At 47.8% G+C, this 21,637-nt stretch overlaps 1 protein-coding gene across 6 annotated transcripts in view; it reads right to left on the bottom strand.

The window, feature by feature from the left end:
* The window catches only part of BMAL1 (basic helix-loop-helix ARNT like 1), a 104,390-nt gene extending 83,610 nt beyond the window's left edge, over nt 1-20,780 (bottom strand). For all 6 annotated transcript variants that reach the window (XM_060018515.1, XM_060018522.1, XM_060018520.1 and 3 more), the window contains exon 1: nt 20,661-20,780. The gene's annotated coding sequence lies outside the window, so the exon portion shown is untranslated. The remainder of the gene's footprint in view (nt 1-20,660) is intronic.
* Between the last annotated feature and the right edge of the window lie 857 nt (nt 20,781-21,637).

The following is a 21,637-nucleotide window of genomic DNA, read 5'->3' as shown; positions in this document are numbered from 1 at the left end:
GATAGGAAAGGCACCCCAAAGCCAAGGTCATTTCAGGAATTCTATCCCAAAGCAAGCAAGGGGAATGGAGAAGAGAACCCTTCCATTGCAGAATGAATCAATCTCTGGGTGAGAAAACAATTTTCAAACCCCTAAGATACTTAAAGTCAAGCCTTGGCCTTTCCACAGTGTTGCCACCAGGCTCCCACTGGAGGGCTCGGCCCTTCCTAAGCCTCTGAGGCTAATCCCGCCCCAAGGCAGGAGGGATTTAAGGGGCTCTAGCCTAGAACACAGGGATTTCGCTTGTTTGCTGATAGCCTGGCAGATAAAGAAAGTGAGCCCCAGTGAGAACAAGTATCTTGGCCAAGGCCACACAGAGAGTTAGGGGCTGAGCTGACACTTGAATCTGAGTCTGCCAGTCTCTGGGTTTAAAGCTCTTCCGTAGAGCAACCTGATACAAGACTGACAGACGAGGCAGACTGGCCCTGCACAAAGTGTCGGCACCCAGCTGCTGACAGAGATGCAGTGGCTTATGAACAGGTGAACCAACCAGAGCAGGGCAGGAAGATCCCAGGGACCCCAGGGTACCAACAGTTGCCCCCAAAGAGAAAAAGCCCCCTCTTGTACCCCAGTCCATGCCAAACCCCTGCCTCTAACCCCTCAGCCTCCTGTACTTTGTGGGTTCAGATGAAGCTCACTGCCCTTGTGGGCGTCAATGTTGGTCCCTAAAGGCATGACCTCCGGCACTGCTGTGCCACCTGTGGGTTCCACAAGACAACTCCATCTCTGGACAGGAGAAAAAGACTCCAGAGCTCCTCCCCACATCTCCCGTCCCCCTTGATTCCTACCCATACCCCTACCAGAATCCCCAGTCTAGACACCTCCTGCCAATACAAGAGGCCAAACTTCCGGTCTGGCATGTAAGGTCCTCCCTCAAGGGGCCCACACCACCTACCTAATCAGGCCTCCTAAGGCACCCACACCCCTCCCCAGGCTGGCCAGGGGCTGCCCTCTCGTCCCTTATGCCACCTCCAGAAGCCATGCTCTCCTCCCCTACCCCAAAGCCCCTAAGCGCCAGCTCAAGCTTTCTCTCATTTTCCCAGGCCTCCTCCAAACACATTGGTGTTGCTCACATTGTCTCCACTGAATGACCCCAATCCTTTGTGGGCTAAGTAGCCAAAGGGCCAGGCTCTCAAATATGGAACAAGCAGGTCACCCAGACACTGCCATCCAAAGGACTATGCACAGGAGGCCCTCTTTTCCCCCAAACCTGCTCTAAATACACCATTAGACATTCCATCATTTAAGTGGTTGTCAAACTCTCCCTTGATCCGCCTTGGGATGGGGTGCAAGCATTAGGCAGTGATGCTGGACCCGGGACAGCTAGTAAGGGTCCTGATGGATTCGAGAGCATCCCACCTACCACAGCTGCCTGCAATGAGCACTTCCTGGGCTCCTACTACGTGCCAACCAGTGGGCACAGGGCACAAAGACACAAATCCAAATGCACCAGTTGTTGCAGGAATTCAAACTCAAAGAGAAAAGAGTGAGATAAGCCTCTCTAATGCAGCGTGACAAATGTCACCCAGAGAGAGAAGGCACAGAGGGAAGAACAGCAAGGAAGAGAGGCAGCCAGGATTCAATTCAACAGAGAAGGGGCTGGGGAAGGGCTCAGAGAAAGCCGAACGGTCCCTGAGGGGTCATCAACAACAACAAGCAGCAGAAGAGTCGCCAGCATGTACTGGGCGCTGACTGTCTGCTGAGCACCGCACGGAGCACTTCGCTTGCTCTACTGCAAACTCATGCACTTATTCATTACGGACCCCTACTACCTGTCAGGCACTGTTTTAGGCACTCCGGATAGAGCAGTGAACAAAATAAACACGCGTTTCTGCCCTCAGAACTACTGAAAGAAGACAATAAACCAGATAAATAAGTAAAATGTATTGTATGTTAGATGGCAGTAAGCACTAAGAAGAAAAGTAAAGCAAGAAAGGGAGACAGGGAACGTGGGGGTGGGGCAGTGGGCTGGGTAGTACAACTTTAAACCAGGTGACATTAGAGAGAAGACCTGGAGAAGCTGCATGAACAAGCCATCCAGATATCTGGGGGAAGAGCATTTGAGGCAGAGGGGCAGCCAGTGGAAAGAGCTTGGACAGGAAGCACGCCTGGCGTGTTTGAAGAACAGCAAGGATTCCAGGGTGGCTGGAGTGAAGCGAGAGAGGGGCAGGCAGGGTCAGTGCAGACAGCCGCACAAGTTGTGCACTGCACAGCTCAGGAGGGCGCCGCTCACATGCACCACAGTGCGCTACGCAGAACCCAGTCTGCTCAAATCCTCACCAGGCCCTGGGGTGGGAGATGAGGTCAGAGAAGTACTGGGAAGCCCTGTGGGCCAGGAGAAGGCTTTTCCTCTGAGTGAGACAAGAAGCCACTGTCAAGAGGGTTCTGAACTGGAGGCATGACCTGAGCTGAGCCCCTCTGCACAGGATCACTGGGCAGAGAGCACAGAGTAAGGAGGCAAGGTTGGAAGCAGAAAACTGCTTCGGAGGCTATTGCAATAATCACACTCAACTATGTATCGTATTATCCTCACAATCCCACGAGGATGGTTCAATGATCACTCTTTCATAGATGAAGAGATTAGGCTCAAGAGAGATTTGGTAACTTGCCCAAGGTACTCAGCTAGGCAGTGGCAGATCGGCCAGGACTGGGAAGCAGGGGATGAGTACATTCCAGGTGGAATGAATAGCATCAGTCATAGAACAGGAGACTGGCAGGGCTTGCACACTTGGGGAAAACGGCAAGGGCAGTCAGCGAAGGCCTGTCTGTGCCCTGGCCACTCTCACACAGAAGCCTGCTAGCAGTGTCCAAGCCAGCACTGCTCCCTGGACCAGAACCACCACCGCCTAACCCAGCTCCCTCTCCACGCTTGTCATCCCCACCTCAGTCCACAGGCAGCCAGAAGAGTCCTTAAAAAACATAGATCAGATATTATTTCTTGCTCTCAACACTCCAGTGGCTTCCCTTCATGCCAGGTGACCAGTAGACCCTCAAGTGATGCTGAGTGAATGGATGACTCCCTCATCCCTGCAGCCTCATCCAGGCCATCCTGTCTCAAAACAGGGGGAAGGGCCACCTCTTCCATCCCTCCTCAGCAGGTGTGGCCAGGACACCATATTAACCAGTCAAAATACACGAGGAGAGAGGGCAGCATTCAGACAACCTTGGGGCAACTTTCAGATTAAATTTTTTTAAATAAAATTGCTTACTCCAGAGCAACCTGGACACACTTTACCACGTTGTGGCCAAGGAAAAGGAGGTCTGCAGATATGCTTGGGCTGGAAAGACTGTAACAGGTGCCTTGTCCCTCTGAGTTTCCAAAGCTCTGGACAGCACTCTCTGTGGGGACGATGTCTAAGAGCTGCATGAGCTGGACAGAGTCATAGGCACTAGGCAGCCAATGAAAGGCCTTCCTCACCAAGTCTGTGAATTTAAGGGGTGGAGCCAATGACTATTCTCTTCTGGAGGCTAAATACAGTGGACCAAAGTTATCTCAGAAACTAGGGAAAACTATGAAATTAAGGCTGAAACAAAACTTTACCAAATGTGAGCTGGCGACTATTTGGAACAAAAGGATTTATTTCCCAAGGATCACTACCACTCCCATGGTTAAAACCAGGCCCTCTGAGGGTCAACTCCTTCCAAAGCCTTTGTTATAAGCAGAAGGAGATACATAAACATACACACATACACTTGCATGTATGCAGATATATTTTTACAGGAATGGTAACAACACCGAAAGAATGAAAATAGTAACAAGCTCTCCCCCACCCACCCACCCAAGAAAACCGAATTTAGTGACAGAGAGCCTCCCAAGCAGGCCCTGGTAGGAGTGTTAAATGATCACTGCATGAATGACTTGTTCTCTGGTTAAACGGCACAGTTTGTGGGTGGGAGAGGGGTGGGGGGAGCTCTGGAAGCCAAGTGAGTCCCCAGACCCCTTCAGGAGGCAGACAACTTCAAGTTTTCCTATACTGCATCAAACCGGTACGTGGCAAGCTTCAAAGGCTTTGCTCTTTGAGCAGGAAGATGGGAGGAGAAGGGTCAGAGAAGCAGTCGTAATATCTGTAGAGGAAGGGGGCTGAGTCTCCATGGGGGTGAGGGGCCTGTCTGTCCCGGTTCTCGGAAAGAGGAGACACGAAGAGCAGGATGAATGGCTGAGTCCTAGTCTGACAGAGAAGTATAATATAAAAGAAGGCTCAACAAGGGAGTTCAGGAAAATTACTTTTATTTGACCAACTCCAAGCTTTTCTGGGCAGTCAAAAGCCAAGCAGATAAGTGAGGCAAAAAGGTCCTGTGAGAGCTGGTCATCAAGACTTTCAGAAAGGGCAACAGCTCAGTGAATTCTTCCAAATACATGCAAAGGTCAGACTCGGGCACAAGCGAAAGGACTGGGGGTGGCTGGGTGATGGGGAAGCAGGGTGAAGCTAATGAAAACTAGTTGCCCGAAGGTGACAGCCCAATGTCCCACTGGAGGGACAATGAGAAGCTGGTCCTCATTAAAAGTTGGAAATTAGGGAGAGAATATAAGCTTATCTTTAGACAAAGTTGTGGCATGCACAAATCCAGACCCCTATGTGCAAACTGGCTCATCACTGTTTGGAAAACATAGACATGCACCTTGGGCAGTCCAGAGATGGGCAGGTGGAGGGACCAAGAGAGCCGGCCCCTGGCTCATGCCTTCAGCTTTTGCTTTCTCCACCTGTAGATCCCGGCTGGCCCAGGCTGACTGAATGGGAGAAGCAGCTCAGAGGTCTCCTTGATCTCACCCCTCTGCGCCAGAAAGTACCGAGGACATAGCAGGAGCCAGGCCTTGGAAGCTTTCCAACTCTGGTCCCCCTGCTCCACTACAAATGGGCGCATGTAACCACCTCTGGGGCCACTCTTACAATCTGTAATTGTCTTTATCATTTATTTCTCCGTGGACTGCTTCTCTCTCCCACCAGAATGAAAGCTCCCTGGGAGCAGAGGCCAGGCCTGCCTTGCTCATCGCTGTGCCCCCAGCCAGCATCTAGAACAGTGGCTGCCACATTGCAGGATCATAGCAAATGAATGCATGGCTCGGAGACTGCCTGGCTTCAAACACCAAGCAGTCATCTCGAAGAGCTGTGCCTGAGCCTGCCCTGCCCTGTCATGAACAGATGGAGGGGACACTAGAACTGGAAGGGTCCTGAGAAAACAAAGGACAGGGTCACGCAATCCCAGGGTAATAGAGCCAGAGGTACCTGAGGGACACAGGAATACAGGATAAAGGAAAACAAGTCACACAGCGAAGGGGAAACCTGCAAAATTCATTTCCTTAAGTGACTGTAATAAAGGCTAGTCAAATTCCAGGAGGAGCATTACTCAGGACATCTTTCCTAACACATTATAAACATTTAGCTTTCTATGTTAACTTCCAAAAGGAAAACGTCCTCTTTATAACAAGTTCCTAAATGCCTCAGTCAGAAAATAATTTGGAGCGGTCTGAGTTAACATGATGGTTTGAAACCCAGGCCAGGTTGCCAAAAATAAAGACTCTTGATTTGGCTGGAGAGTATTAATTTGTGGGACTAATTTTTAACTGGCCTTTTATGATTATAAAAGTAATACATGCTCATTGTTGAAAAATAGGAAACCGCAAAGAAGAAGATGAGAATGAAAATCACCTCTAACTCCACAAGATGAGAACCACTGATAACACTGGTGCATTTCCCTCCTTCTATGAATGAAATTTTAAGAGTTGAGTGTACACCGTAAATATAATTTCAGTTCCTGCCCTCTTCCAGTAAAGTTCACTTAAAAGCACTCCATTGGTTTCCAAGAAAGAAGTTTACCCTTAGTGAATAAACAAATTAAATAACAAAGTGAATAAAAGAAACCCTTCATGAAGTTAAAAAAAAAAGTGATTATTCCACTGAACCCCCATTTCCTTAGCAAAAGAAAAAAAATCACTACAGCTGAGACAAAAATGGCCCATAAGATAGAAGGATTAAACTCATCTTTGTATCCTCTTACCTATATCATATTTTCAAGAAATATATTTTGAACAAGCCACACATTTTTCAAATCAACAGAAGAATTTTATAACTGTATCTTATTGTTTTGAAGCAAAAAATCAAGTCTTAATGGTCTTGGGAAAGTTTTATCTTCCAATCTGCAGGTGAACCAAACCATTTAAAGATGATCAGTTCACATTCACGGACCATGACATCCAAGCGAAAGTCTTATCTCCAGTTTTGTTGTATTCTGTGACCTAAACTGTGGAGTAAGCAAATCGCCTTGCCAAGGACATGTGTGTCATGTGCTACCCGGCTGGGAGCTGCCCTGATGTCTGCCTGCATCCTGGTGGGGCACGTGGTTTTACATGTAGGCCCAAGGCCTTGGCCAGTGGAGAGTAGAAGAACCTTTCCACCTAGCAGAGAAGACTATCCAGGATCAAGAGCTCCTTAGCACAAGGCATTTTTTTTTCACCTCTCATAATAGTTCACACTTCATTCAACAAACGTGTCCATGTCAGGCACTGGGCTGGGTGCTCTGGACACAAAGGTGAACAACACTGAATAACACAGACGCTGTGCCCACTTCCACGGAGCTGCAGTTTGCAGAGCACTTCCCCATCCATATCCTCACACTAAGCCTGGGAGACAGAAAGGTCATCGCCATTGTTCCCATATTCTAGATGATAAGGCAAACATTCATTGGAGTATTTTACCCCAGGTTATGACATGGAAGAGCTAGACTCAAATCTAGGTTTTCTGACTCTTCATCCAGTGCCTAGTTTCTGAGCAATGAGTTGCCCTGACTTCTAGATGGCTGCACGTGTCCTGGTTTCTGGAAGCCTTCTTAAATTCTGACCCTGGACTCAGGCATCTTCCCAGCTTTCCTGGCAAGAGTTTCAGATCCTATTTACCCCCTTCTACAGTGTAGCACACTGCTAGCCTCCCCCAGTGTTCAGTCTCCTTTCCACCCTGAAAAACAGATTTTGCTGGACTCATGGCCTCCCAACTGAAGATATTTCCCAGCTTCCTTTGCAGCTAAATGTAGCCATAGGACTAAGTTCTGGCCAATGGGATAAAAGAATGTGCTACTTCCAGGTCTTGCCCTTAAAATTACTGCATGTATTACTCCCTGATCCTTTCCCCTGGGAGACAGTAAAAACTGAAGCTTCCACCTTCAACCACCAAGTGGAAGCCACTTGGTGGAAGCCACTGTCTTCATGTTGAAGACAGAAGGCCTGGACCCTTATCTACTCTAAACTGGTACATGAGAAAGAAATCAGCTTCCACCCAATTTCAGCCAATGTGTCTGTGGAGCTCCCTAATATAGGAATTTGCTCTGTGTCCCATCTAATACAAGAAGCTTGAGTGAGACCAGTTCTACATTCTCTTAGCAAAGCCCCTTGTCGCCAATTAAATACCTCAAAGGGGATGTTCAAAACTATATAAGAAAGTATTCCATTCAGGTTTATTTCATGGAAAACTTTTCAAAAATGAAATTAACAGGATCTCCAAGAGTATTTATGTTCAGGTCACAGGAAAATTGAGAGGGCCCAGAAAAGCAAACCAGCCTCCTATAGTAACAGGAGGGGAGACAGCTCTAAGTGATAACACCATCAGTTCTCTCTCCTACAGCAGTTTACTCCATTCCTAGAAAAGGCACCAAGAGCTGTAATCATGTGAATCAAGGCTCATTTCTCCATGGAAACAATGTGATAATAAGAGCTTGTGTTCCCAACCAAGAACTCGATGGTCAACTTTTTAAAGAAATTACATAAACTCCATGTTTTAGCATCTATTAAAGCCTTGGGACTTTTAAAGCTAGAAGGGCTGCTGGTCCAATAATATACTGCAGAAGATCTTTGTATGTTCTGTACCAACAAAAGTAGGTGCAAATCAATTAAACCTAACACAGTAACCAATCACATGACCTTTCATTTATTCTGATTCAGTAACAGTGTAGTTTGTAGCACTTCACTTCAATAATTCCTGCTGACCTCTGAATATAGTAAATCAGAACACTTAAGAACATCTTCAACAGAGTAAGCAAAGAGGAACTTGGGAAGAAAGTAGAAGTTGTCAGAAAAGTGGTGTTTAAGCCTGACTCTGCCACTGACTAGCTTTGGGACCCTGGACTGTAGTTTAAATTCTCTAGGTATTTCTAGCCTGCAAAATGTGTCTTGATAACTCCTCTCCTCATAAGGCTGTGGTGAAGACTAGACAAGACAATACATGTAAAAACTACTTTGTAAATCACACATGAAAGGTGGATGGCATTGTTATCATGACCGTGACCTCGGGAAAGGCTTTTGTGAGATTTTGATGAGCATCAACGTGAAAATGGAGCAGACTACCAACTACCCAGCCACTTTTTGAAAAACTGACCCAGAGCAATTCTTTCGTAGTCCTCTCTTTCCCTCTTTAAAATCCCCCCATAGGCACTGGCTGGCAAGAGTTAGTCAATCTGCTGCATTCATCCTTGCCATCCATTTGCTCACAAGCCACAGGGAAGCCGGCAAGAGCTGCTAGATGTCAGCCATGGCCATGAAGGAGGGAGAGACATGGCCACTATCAACCAAAAATGCCTTCCAAAGACCCACTGTGCTGTCAGAAACCTCAAAACCAGATTCAGAAAGCGTTTTTGGGTCCCAGGAAAAGGGAGGAAGAAGAATGCATCAGGTAAGAGTGCAGGCTCTGGAGTGAGACTGTCCTGGGTTTGAATCATGGCTTTTCCACTCACTGTGTACCATCAAAGGCACTGGGTCTCAGTCTCCCTAACTAGAAAGTGGGACTGACAGTGCCCACCCCACAGGGCTATTGTGAGTACTAAATGGGAAAAGTCATGTGAGCACTTAGCATAGTTCTCGGCAGAATGGTAAATGCTCGAAGGTTAAGTACTGCTATAATTATTATTATGAATAATAAGTACATCATGCAATACTAACAGTAATTAAGATTTGGCAAATCTATAGTCCTTCATATCAAGACTTTGCTACAAGCTTTATAACCAAGTATCACCTGGACAGCACGCTGAATCACCCACTAATTCCCCAAACTAATCAATTCTTCCTATTGCCCCACGATAGGTGAAACGTCTAAGAATGCCCAGCTGGCCAGCTGGCTAGATCCTGACACTTGTTTTTCTGGTTCATAGCTGTCCATCACTAGCCTGAGAGGTGTGCACAGAGGAGAAGAGATTAACTAGGATGTCTGTGTCTAACTTTTCTATCTATGCCGAGGCTGGCCCCCCATCTCTCAGGGTGCAATATATCATCATCTTTAAAACACGGCCCTACACCAGCAAAATGAGGCTAGTCAGCACCCATTTGGTGGACAGCGCCACATCCCTAAACACACCCTGGAGGCAGGGGAACTACCTCGGTGCCCTCCGGGCTCTCCCTGAAAGGCTAGTACACCTTCACTATTAACACCACGGCTGCTACTCCCTACAACCAGGGAGCAACTTTACCGCTTCCCAAATCCCTACTCTTTTCTTATCTCACTCCAGCATCAAAACCACACTGTAAGGGGCTGGACAGGAATTGTTGTACCTGTTCCACAGATAAGGCATCAGCCACAGTTTGAGACATTAAGTTATTTGGCTTAAACTATCTGGTGCGTAAGTAGCAGAAACAGTCTAGAATGCAGGTTATCCGGTTCCCAATTAGGGAACCTTTCTGGAAAATGTGGGTATTTGTTTTTAAACATTTGACTTCCATAATGGTGCTTTGCTTCTCAAGAATTCATTAACCAAGGTGTCTCGGTCACAGTACAGTGCAGATTCACATACTTAAAAGCCACTCACACAAGCAGATGTTCCCCACACTCTAGAATTCTGAAGGGCAACTGAAAACAGCCATGCCGATTAACATAACTGACAATTCCCAGTTCTGGCTCCGCTGAGATGAATCTCTGTCTGGATTCAGCTAGTAGCCTCATATCAGGTCTCTGCTGCGGTTAGTCCCTCTGCTCCAATCCAGCTGGAACATTCATACTGGACTAATGCTTTAGGGAGAATCATTTCACATCACTAAAATCATAATCATAATAAAACAACTTCAGTGGTTTTTTACCACTCTCTACCTCACTAGGTAAACTTTGACTTGCCACTTAACGTTGCTGAGTTTCTTCTTCTACAAAACTAAGGAGTGGACTAAATAGAGTCTTGTCCACTTCCAGCTCATGACTCTAAAACCCCCAGCCAAGCCCAAATCCTGCATCTGCAGGACAGTGGGAGACAAAGGATTCCACTGGTCAAGAGTCTCCATGGCTTGGTTTTTACACCTGGATCCACTGCTTCTTAGCTATGTGACCTTAGGCAGGTTACTGGATAACTCTGTGCTTCAATTTCCTCATTTCTAAAATGATGCTAATAATGGTACCTACTTCATGGGGTTTTGTAGGCATTAAATCAGGTAATATATGTGAAGTGCTAAGGACATCATAAGAACTCTCTATATATTAGCAATTATTATCGTCTGAAATGAAGAACCCTCCATTCTAGGCAAGGCTGTGTCCCTGAATACAAGCTGGTCATTCCTACCTCTGTGCTTTTAATTATGATGTGTTCCCACCCACTTGCTCCCTGGAAATACCTGTGCTACCCTTTTCTGTGAATCAAAATTCTACACATCCTTACAAAGTCTGGATTAAATCTGATCACTTCCATGAAGCCTCCTCCCTCACATGGCAACTCACAAAGAACTCTCTAGTCTCTGAATTCCTGTAGCAATTATAGATCGTCTAGACCACTTTATTGACATTATATGTGGCCTTGGTTTATCCATCTGCAGATAAAACTGCAGGCTCCTTGGCCACAACAACTATTTCTGTTCTTCCTCTGGGTCTCCATGGTGCCTGGTATATTGCCCTTCAGGTATTTGTTGACTGAATAAAGAAATGTATAGTACTACACCCAAAGAAACATGCAGTAGGTTTTCTTTTAGTTGATGTGGCTCAGCTATTGATTTGCTGTACTTTGGAGCCAATTAAAGATAACATAAAGATAAACATCAGCAGGGCAGGGACATCCATGGCCAGCTAAGTCCTGATCATCAATAAAAGATACTGATATCTGGCCAACCTGAAGAATAAGAAAAACACAGGTGACAAAAGGAAACAGTATCCTAAAATCCAAAGTACACTGCAAGACCAAGCACATGAGCCTATATACTGTTAGGGTGGGAAAGTTGAGGTTTTCCCAAGCTGAACTCACTCACTCAGCAACAATTTATTGACTACTCTGTGCAGACACTGTCTTAGTTGCTGGGGATACAGCAGAGAAAAAAACAGACAAAATTCCTGCCAGTATTCCAGGATCTAAGGAGGAACGCTGGGTATAATGCCACCCTCTAGCTCCCAAGTGAAATCCGCAGAGCAACAACTTCTTGCACCAACTCCTCTTGTTATGCCTTCAAGTAACGGAAAAAGAAAAAAATGAAACATACTATTCACAAGTAATCAAACAGAGGCAGAGCTCAAAGTGCACTGTCACTCCCAATGAGGCTTCCCTCATTCTAGAATCTACTGGGGAAGTTCGCCACGTAGCACTCTGCACCCTAAGACAGCTGAACTCTAAGCCTCTAACACCCTAAGTCCCAGCTGAGCTCTGAGACTAGCATTGCTTAAATATCAAACCTCTCAAATAGCAAATGTGGCTCTTGAGGCCAAAAACAACTCAGAGGTGGGAGAGCAGGAAGGGAGGGGTGGTAGGTAAAGGATCGGGTAGTTTTCACCACTGCAAAACCTGAAGCTCTTCTCCTTTGGAGCAGGAACCTCTTCTAATCTAAAGCCTCAAAAAAAAAAAAAAAAATTTTTTTTTTCCTCCAGCAGGATACTGAAAATAGCTTTGCATTTAACATTTAAAATTGTTTTTGATCCCACACTCCTTCAGCTCTGCTCTCTCCTGCAAACTCATTCCATTCCCTAAGGGCACTTATAAGTATATTTCAAAAGCAACAAACCAGAGTCACCATTTTTATTCCTAAGAGTTAAAAAGAAAAAATGATTTACATAATTACATGGAAGATAAGTTGAGGAAGAACACAGGAATCTTATCTGGACCAAAAGTTCTAGGACAAAATTTCTTTCAACTCCTCAAGAGAGATAGCAGATTAAAATCAAGGTTCATATCGAAGGCATAACTGTTGGGTGCCACACATGAGAACTTCTTGAGTTCCTCATTGTTTGTGTGCCACCTACTTCTTCAAAACGAAAGTGGAGGTAGCTACTGGAGGGCAGGTTTGAACAATGAAATACATGCATGTTTTCCCGTGACATTGAGAAAACAGGATTTTATAGCCAAGAAGGACCTGAGAAATCAAAGTTCAATGAGCGCAACTTACTCAAAGTTACTCAGCAAGTCAGTGGCTGGCAAAGACTGGAGCCCAGGCCTCTCCCAGCTCCCAGCCCACAGTTTTCCCCACTCTCCACACCACTGTCTCATTTATAACACATGAAATGAAATCTTAAAGGCACAAAGGCAAAAATCCCTTTTATAAACCTTTTTGTCAGACTAGAAAAATAGTAGGAGAAGTGACTTAGGTAAATGGGTCCCATTAACGCTAGTAGTAAATGACCTTTAATGCTATATAGATGGGGGTCTAGCTTCAGAAGGCTTAATTAATGCTGATAACACTTTAGTACTAAATAGTATGGTTTCAGCTAGAGTCAGCACTAAATGGCTTTTGTGGGCTTGCCTGGGATCCAAACCACCATTTAGTTCATTTTATTCTATAGAAAAATTTATCCCAAGTTTCCATCAACTGCCTTACAAATAAACTTTTGAAACAAAATCTGTTTTTAAGATGGCTGTGCATATAAAACAGAATTCTGAAGTCTGAAGCTCTGCACTAGACATAATTAAAACAGTAATAGGGCTTCCCTGGTGGCGCAGTGGTTGAGAGTCCGCCTGCCGATGCAGGGGACGCGGGTTCGTGCCCCGGTCTGGGAGGATCCCACAGGCCGCGGAGCGGCTGGGCCCGTGAGCCATGGCCGCTGAGCCTGCGCGTCCGGAGCCTGTGCTCCGCAACGGGAGAGGCCACAACAGCGAGAGGCCCGCGTACCACAAAAAAAACAAAACAAAACAAAAACAGTAATAGTTGGTGATACATGCTAGGAGTATATTTATGAGAAAACCCTTCAAACCCTTAATTTGTTTATGTGCAATATAATGTTTTATTAAAAGCCTTCTCAGCAGGATACGGTAAACTGCTTTTTGTACAATGTATAACCAAGGGCAAATGCTCCAATTTTGAGTGCAAGTATTTACAGGGCTGTTGGCACTGAGCTAAGGGTTACAGGGAGGATAAAACATCTAAACTCAAGGAACTAAAAATCCAGTTACACTGGCCTTTATTTTATTTCAAAAACAATCAAACTACTTCCAATCTCAGGACCTTTGCACTGGTTGTTCCCTCTTCCTAAGATACTTTCCCCACATCTTCCTGCAGCTGAGCTCAAATGTCACCTCTTCACCCGAGGACCCAGCTAAAGCAACCTCCTTCATCATCACTATGTGGTTTTTACTCTATGTGGTTTTACTCTATGTGGTTGCTCTATGTGGTTGCTTACCTAGCATCTAGCACTACCAGGAGTTAACATGCTTAACTGTTTACAGTCTGTCTCCTTCCCCTGGGACTCTGTTTTGTTCACTGCTGTACCTTCAGTGCCTGGAACACTGCTATGCACACGGCAGGCATCCAATAAACTTCACTGAATGAGTCAATGAGTAGAACTGGAGGGTGGGAAGTGAGGACAAGATAATTATTCATGAGACAATTAAAAAATGAGAGAACTGACCATTCTAATTGGAATCGATATGATCAATATGCTAATTATGAAGTACCAATGCTTCTGAATGAATGGCTGGCAATCAAAAGTAAAAAAAGTGTGAGAGAGAGAGCGCAAAGGGGACAAATGTCATCAGAGGAAGTTTCACAAAGAAGGGAGTTTCAAGGCAGGCGGGGGCCAAGAAGAGAGGCCTCTCAGGTCAAGGGAGAGAGCTGAGGGAAGACAGACAGAAGGAGAGAGTAGGGCATGGGGTGGCCTGGGCAGGGACAAGCAGAACTGAACCCCAGGCACTGGGCTCGGTCTGCAAATGGAGGTAGAGGCAGGAAGCAGGACTGGTGAGCAGGGGGAACAGGGTCAGACTCTGGAGAGTCTGGAAGACTGGATACAGGAGTGTCAACCACAGGCCACTGGCAGCAGGGCTGTTCTTGGAAGGCAAAGTTGGCCACATCATGTGGGAGGAACTGAAGGAAGTAGAAGGTAGAGCAGAAAACTGGGTAAAATATGACCTTGATGGTCTAAGCATGAGGGAGGCAAAAAGAGCCTCTTCCCTCTGCTTAGACATGAGAGAGATATAAGTGAGCAGGAGACATCCCCCCTCTTCGCCCCCCCAAAATAGACGACTTCCAGAGTATTTCACAGTAGCATTCCATGGCAGATTCGGGTCAACTTCCCAAACATTCTATACTTGGAGCATTCAAGAAGGTGAACAGAGATTTAAAACAATAACTCTGAGGGCAGGGCATGTCTTTCCATGCCTTTCAAATCTGAGTTTAATTACCTTCAGTATAGCCTGTGTTTATTATCTTTCTATTCTTTGGAAAAAAAAAAGTAGTATCTAATTTCACCGTGCAGTATACATTTGAACATTATATAACACATTTTTATGTAACAGGTTCTTGAGATAAAACAATGTTTCCCTTACTATCTAAATGTATTTGGGGAACAACTGGCATTAAAAAATATATTTATATATACGTACACATTAAGGCTGTGGACATCTGTCTTTGGGGTAAGAAGCTGGAGAGGAGGAAGAGGTGAGAGACTTTACAAAAGGTCTCCTCCCCGTGACGCTCTCCGCAGATGGCCCGGCGGGGGCAGTGGGTGAGGAGTTCTGTTAGGAGGTTCATCTCACACAAGCTGCCTGGGGAGGGGCTGGCTGAGCCACATGAGGCTTACGTCAGAGCAACGCCGCAGAAAGGCAGGAGGAAGCAAGAGATACAGAAATGTACAACAGGATGTGAGATGCACGCTCACAAGCCCCTGTAACTCACACTTGGGTAATATCCAGACGTGCACCCCTTGTGTCCCACCACAGAGGACTTCAGTCCTGCTTAAAAGGAGGTATACACCATGTCTGTCAGCAATAAGACTGGTCACCAATCACCTCGGGCCTGCCTGGCTCCTGGCCTGGTGCCGGCTGCTTCAGACACGGGATCAAATCCAGTGGTTCCTCCCAGCAGGCATTTACCGCAGTGGTTAGACAGCAGACTCTGGAAGTGTCCGTCCCTCCCCCGTCCCCCTGCACCAATCTGGCTCCACCCCATACCAGCTGGGCAGTTCACAAAACCACCTCACTTGTAAAATAAGGATAATCATGGTACCTACCTCATAGGGCTGTTATGAGGATTAAACAAGTTAATAAACATAAGGTGACTAACATATCTGCTGGCACTTAGAGAATGTTCAATAAACGTTAGCTGCCGTTACCATCATTATTATTATTTCTATTTTGCAAATGAGGTAAATCAGACTCAAAGAAGCTAGCTAATTTGCCCAGGTCACACATTTCAAACAGTAGTTGAAAGCATAAGTACTTGTAAATGTTTTACTCAGCATATGTACAAAATCTAATGGGTAGAGTATTAACCAGAATATTAAATTAGACAGACCATCCATCCCCTTCTTTAACCAGGCTGGATAAACATGAGTTTACCCTATTTAAAAGGACAGCATGTACTAACATAAAAATAATTTCCCATCATGTGCCAGCACTCAACGTTCTCCTGAAGCAAAGATGACTAAAGCTTACCCAATCTCATCTCCCCGACTTTAGGTCCCCAACTCAATCCCTCCTTCCATGCAGACCTAACTACTCATGGCCACGCCCACTCGTGCCCCTGTTGCATCCCTCCTCTCATGCTCCCACCTCTCCACAGGTATATCCCCTTCCCTCCATGTGCTTAGTCCCTGAGTGCCTATCCCACCCCATCTCCTCCTCCTCAAGATCATTAATTGGCATTGGACAAGCATATCCTGAAGGCTCCCTATGCCTGTGATTTGGGGAAACCAAGATGAACTCCCCACAAAGTGCTTGGCCTGGAACCAGCAGGTAAGATATTCCCAGAGACAGCCCAACACGATATGGGATGCAGCAGTACCTACAATAATTAGAGCTAGATCAAGGGCTGGGGACACTGCCGCCCAGTGTGGGGAGGAAGAAAAACAAAATGAAGAAATAGCTCCAGGAGGACCAAGCATTTGAGCTGGGTCTTAAAGAAGAGTAGGATTTGGATGAGAGAAGGCTGAGGCATAGAACGGGCCAAGGGCTGGTCCAGGGAGCAGACAGCTCTTCAGCTTGACTGGACAGTCCTGTGCACACAGCCAGGCGGGCTGCGTGTGGAGACGCAAGAAGGAGCAGCAAGACTGACAGCTAACAACCATGAACGTTTACTATGTTCCATGAAGAGCTTCATGTATTTTTAATTCTTTAACTCATTGAATCCACACTGCAACACTCTGAGGTAAGGACTAAAGTGATTCCAGTCTTACTGATGAGAACACCAAGACAGAGAGAGCAAAGCAACTTGACCACAAGTCATAAACCTAGTTAGAAACAGTTAGGATATAAAATCTGGCTCCAAAGTCTGTGCTTTTAACCACCCAACCAAAGTCCCTCTCAGGACAGCCTGATGGTGAAGGGGTACAGCTGTCATGAGGATGAAATGAGACCATGCTTGCAAGCAGTTTGCAACCTGTAACTCCAAGGCCACGGATGCTGGCAATAGGCTGCCGTGAATGTCTACAATGGACCTGCTAGCAGCTGAAGCAGGAGAGACACATCAGGACCGGAAAGGGGACCTGAGCCCACTGGGCTAGTGTGAAGAGCAGAGGCCCCAAAACACACCTACTTTTAGGGTGTGCAGGAAGGAAACCAAGAAAGCAATGTGACCTAAAGGCTGAGGGAGGAGGAGATTTCAAAAAGGAGGGAAAGACAGGTGGGTATAAGCTGCAAAAGGGCCAAGAACAACAATTTAGGACTAAGAATGAGGCCCTGCAATTCAAGACTTAAAGTTTTTGGAGATATTTGAGATGAAGTATGAAGAAGGATAGTAGAGAGGGTGCAGGAGCTAAGAGTGGAGCCGATGAGAGAGTGGAGGGGGTGACCGTTCACAGCCCTGGGAGAGGCTGCCAGGCAGGGAGGGGAGCGAGACAGGGGCCCAGGGGCACCAAGTGCAGACACATGAAAGCTGCCCGCTGCACAGTGGCCCACAGCAGGCCTGTTTCTTCCCCTTCCATCCTTCCCTCCTCAATCAAGACAAGGGCTTTTCTAGGGTTGGTAAGGAGACTGAGGGCAAACAGCACGAAGGATATTCCCGTGACAGGACCGACAGGACCCTGGCAGCACTGAGAGGGAGTGTCAGCAGACACTGAGGGAGGGCTTCCTGTGTGCCAGGCGTTTTACCCACATCATCTCCCCTGATCCTCACAGGGACTGTAGGAGGCAGGCTCCTTCATCACACCACAGAGGAGGAGCCTGCAGTCAGAGGAGTCTAGCGCTTGTCCAAGGACACACCACCCAACCCAAGTCCCAGGTCCTGCTACCAGAGACCAGGCTCCTGCCCAAATTGAGGGTCTAAGAAGAGGGAACAGGGGAGAAATTCACTTGCGTTTTCCAAACTGGGAGGAAAAGAGGAGAGATGGGGGAAAGGGACAAGACATTCTGAGCCGGAAGGAAGAGATGCTGAGGGAGCTTAAGTCAGAGCAGGTCTTGTTTAGAGACAGAGGGAGGAGAAAAGCCAGGGTGGGTGTCTCGGGTAAGTCTGGGTATTATGATGAAGTGGCAATGAGAGAAAAGACTGTGGAGAAGGGTGACATACCTGTATTTCTAGGCTCCTAACTAAACCTCGAGGTCTAAAAAGGAAGTAAAAAATTACTTCCCTGCAACTGCTATCACGATGTTAACGAAAATCACTACCTATGACTGTAACATCACATGGGGCAGAAACTGTTTCTTTAATATCTGACTTTCTCCAACCACCATGAGTTGATGGACTCATAAATAGAAGAAAGCCCATAGAAGGAAGGCAACCCTTATACCAAAGAGAGATACAGAATATTTCGTTTTTACATATGCTTATGCATTTTGTTAACAAGTCTTTCTACAGTGCCTGTCCATTGTTATACTAGTATATAAATTGCGTAGAGATCGTTGGTATGGAGCGATAAATCTGAAAGTAGGGCCACTTCCTTTTCCTCTCTGTGGCAGGCGAACCTCTTCTGCAAATAGCAGACAAATTCCTGAGTAGTCATCATTTTATAAATCATTTGAAATGGATTCTTTAAAACACCATCTGTTGATCTGTTTAAGTTTCCCAAGAAAATAGGACTTCAGCTCAGATATTCTGGAGGCTCCAGCAGGTAAATACCAACCTGAATTCAGCTGTATTAAATATTTAGAGATGCACAGAACTTTAGAGCAGCAGGAACCTCTGAGATCACCTAGTTCAACTGCCTTACTTTCCATCTGAGGCAAGTAGAACTCAGAAGGGTTCAGGGACCTGCCCCAAGTAGCACAGCCATGAAAGCCCAAGTCTGGGCTAGAACCAGGAGATTCTCTCAAACAAGTGCTCTTCTACCACACCTGCTCCTTTCTCTTTCCCTCTTTCTAAACTCTAGGGGTTGGAATAAGGTATACATTTAACCATAGTTTTAACGTACTATTATTATGCACTGGCTACATCTACAATCAAGACCAAAAATGCCCCTACAGATCCAGCTTTAGATAATACAGGCAATTTCAAATCCTGCCCAGGAAATTTTAAAGCCTTCTAAATATGTTCAACAAAGTGTTTTAAAGACTTATTAGTAAAGTGAATTCAGTAACAGAGCATGGAGTGAAAGATTCAATTTTGTGTTAAAAAAATATTTTAGGGTTTCATTGATATGGAAATCAAATTTAACAGCAGTGATTTTTTCTTTTCTTTTTAAAATCTTGCAAGCACGGAGAGCATGAGATTATTCAAAACTGCTCAGGAGCAGCAATGATTATTTTAAGCTCATGATTCAACCAGTACATTAATTAAAAACTCCACCAACCCAATTGACAGATCCTGATATCAATGAGACAAGAAGAATTAAAATAATAGTTGTCATATAAAAATAGATTAAAGGAAGGAACAGCAGCAGATGTCAGGAGGACAAATGACAAGCACTGTGCGAAACTAGATGCAGCTAATGGGCAGCTTTTATGGATTTTTTAAAAAACGAAGATCCTGGAAATACACGTACGGTCAAGAAATGCTTCTTCGAATCTAATTTCTGGAAGCTGAGTGATAAAACTTGGCTAATAATTCCTTGCCGAGGAGTAGCTATGTAAGCAGGGAGAGGAGACAGCACGCGCAAAAGTGCCAAAACAACACTAGGTGACTCGGAAGGGGCCGAGGCAGGGGAGGGAAAAGAGGATGGGAAAGGTGAGGTGAGGGGGGACAGCCTGATACCCCACCGGCCCGCACAAACTTGACAACAAACGCCCATGTCCAGTGCAGCCTTTCCTTCCCCCGCGCCTGCCCTCGGTTCCGCAGCCGGTTCCCACGACCCCTCGGGGTGACTGACTCGAGCCCCACAAGGTCGGCATTAATTTCTATTCTTCCACTTATTCCTCTGAGCAAACAAGAGCTCTCTTGGCTGTCAACGTCCGGCAATCGTGAGCGGGAAGCTTTTTCTTTGACATCTGTCAAACCCCGTGCTAAACCCAGCCTCGCTGCGGTCTCCAGGACTCCAGGGCGGGCGGCGGGCCCACACCTGGGCGCCGGGCGACATCCCCGTGCCGTGGAGCACCTGCTCGCAGACCCAAGGGGGATCCTCCCCGGGCTGCCCAGGACCCAGATGGCGCAGGCCGGACGAAAGTTCGCAGGCTGGGGTCGGCCGCATCTCCGGCGGGGAATACCCGGGTGCAGCGGCAGCACCCGCGACAGGGCCGAAGGGGCAACGGGGGGCTCGGACTCCCCAAGCCCGGCGGAGACGCCCTCCCCGCCCCCACCCAGCCCCGCAGGCTCCCGAAAGGGAAGTGGAGGAGGCGGAGGAAGAGCAGAAGCAGCATCTCTCGCCCAACGCCCCTGGGGTGCAGCCGTCAAGGATGGTCGCTTCGGGGGTCCCCGAACCTTCCAGGGATACATCCTAGGACTCGCCCTCAGCCGGGTCACTGCTCCCAAAGGGTGGAGCTGTCCCTTTAAGAGGCAGCTGGCTGCTCCTACCTCCTCTCCCCGCCACCCCCCGGGTCAGGTAGCGATGCCCGCAGAGGGGAGGTGGGTATTCCCGCGGACTCTTTCCCGGTCCCTTTAAGGGCGCCTGCGGCACCTCTGCCCGCTCTACCCCGCAGCGCCAACCCCCGCGAGTGAGGATGGGGGCGGACGGGCGCGGCGCCTTTAAGGAGCGCAGCCTCCCCGCGGCCCGGGTGGGGGCAGGGAGCGGGCACGGGCCCTTTAAGGCCGGCAGCGGGCACGTCGGTCAGGGCTCCCCGGCGGCCGGGCTGCGCCCCGGGCGGCGGCTGAGGCGCCGCGCCTGCCAGGGTGCTAACGGCCCCGACGGGGTGCCCGCGGCCGCGCCGCTGGCCGCGGCCAGCCCGACACTCACCGTGGCTCGCCGGGAGCGCCCGCACCCGCGCCCCCACTCGGATCCCGCGGCGGCGGCGGCGGTGAGTCCGGCGCGGGTAAACAGGCACCTCCGTCCCTGACCTACTTTCTGCCTTCCCTAAATGTCGCACCACTAACCTACTTTCCGACCAATCCGCTCCCCGCCGGCCCAGGCCCGGCCCCCCGCCCACCAATCGCTGTGCCCAACCCCCCTTCCCCGCCCACCAATGGAGGAGTCGCGGAGCCCGGATACCTGCCTCTTCCCGCCAGCCAATCCTAGCGCCCGAAGGGAGCCGGTCTGGGCGGCCGCCCCCGTCCAATCCGCGCGCGGCTCGGCGGCCTGCGGGCCAGTTGTGTGGCAGCTAGAGAGGCCGCTGACCAATGGCGAGGCGGCGGGGGCCGGTTTACCTGCTACTTTCCCGCCACCAATCGCTTGGCGCACAGAAGCGCACGCCCCAAGGAGAGGACCAATCCGCGCGCTTTCCCTGGATTTCCTCGCCCCTGTCCTCTCTCCCCTCAGGTCTCCCGCTAGCCTTCGCCACTGCGGGTGCAGACGCCGCACTCCTTGCAGTCGCCTGCGATGTCCCTCTTCTCTAGGTCCCTGACTTGCTTCTGGCTCAGGGCTCTCACTCCCCCTCGCCCTTTTTCACTCGGGACATCCTGACGAAAGCAACATTCCCTCACTCCCCTTCCTCCAACTCCATCTAGGAGACCAATTTTAGGAACACAGAGTGCCAGACCCTTCCCAAAACATCTTGGTTTGCCAAAGTCCAAACGAGAGAAAAAATACTTAGTATTTCCAGAAGTCTTTTCCATCCAAGTGTTCTTACGTTCTTTTCTTTCGTCCTGACCTCCAAGCATCCCACTGGAGCTGTCATTCTTGTTCAAAAGCGGAAACTCAAGCCTGGAGCGATTCCATTCAGTGACCGCACCTATTGTGTGGCAGACAACTTCCCGGTGGCTCTAGTCTTTACCGTA

The sequence above is a fragment of the Delphinus delphis genome, chromosome 8 (genome assembly GCF_949987515.2).
Source record: "Delphinus delphis chromosome 8, mDelDel1.2, whole genome shotgun sequence".
Taxonomy (NCBI): Eukaryota; Metazoa; Chordata; class Mammalia; order Artiodactyla; family Delphinidae; genus Delphinus; species Delphinus delphis.
Note: the sequence above shows the minus strand (reverse complement) of the source record. Positions and strands in the feature narration are given on the sequence as shown.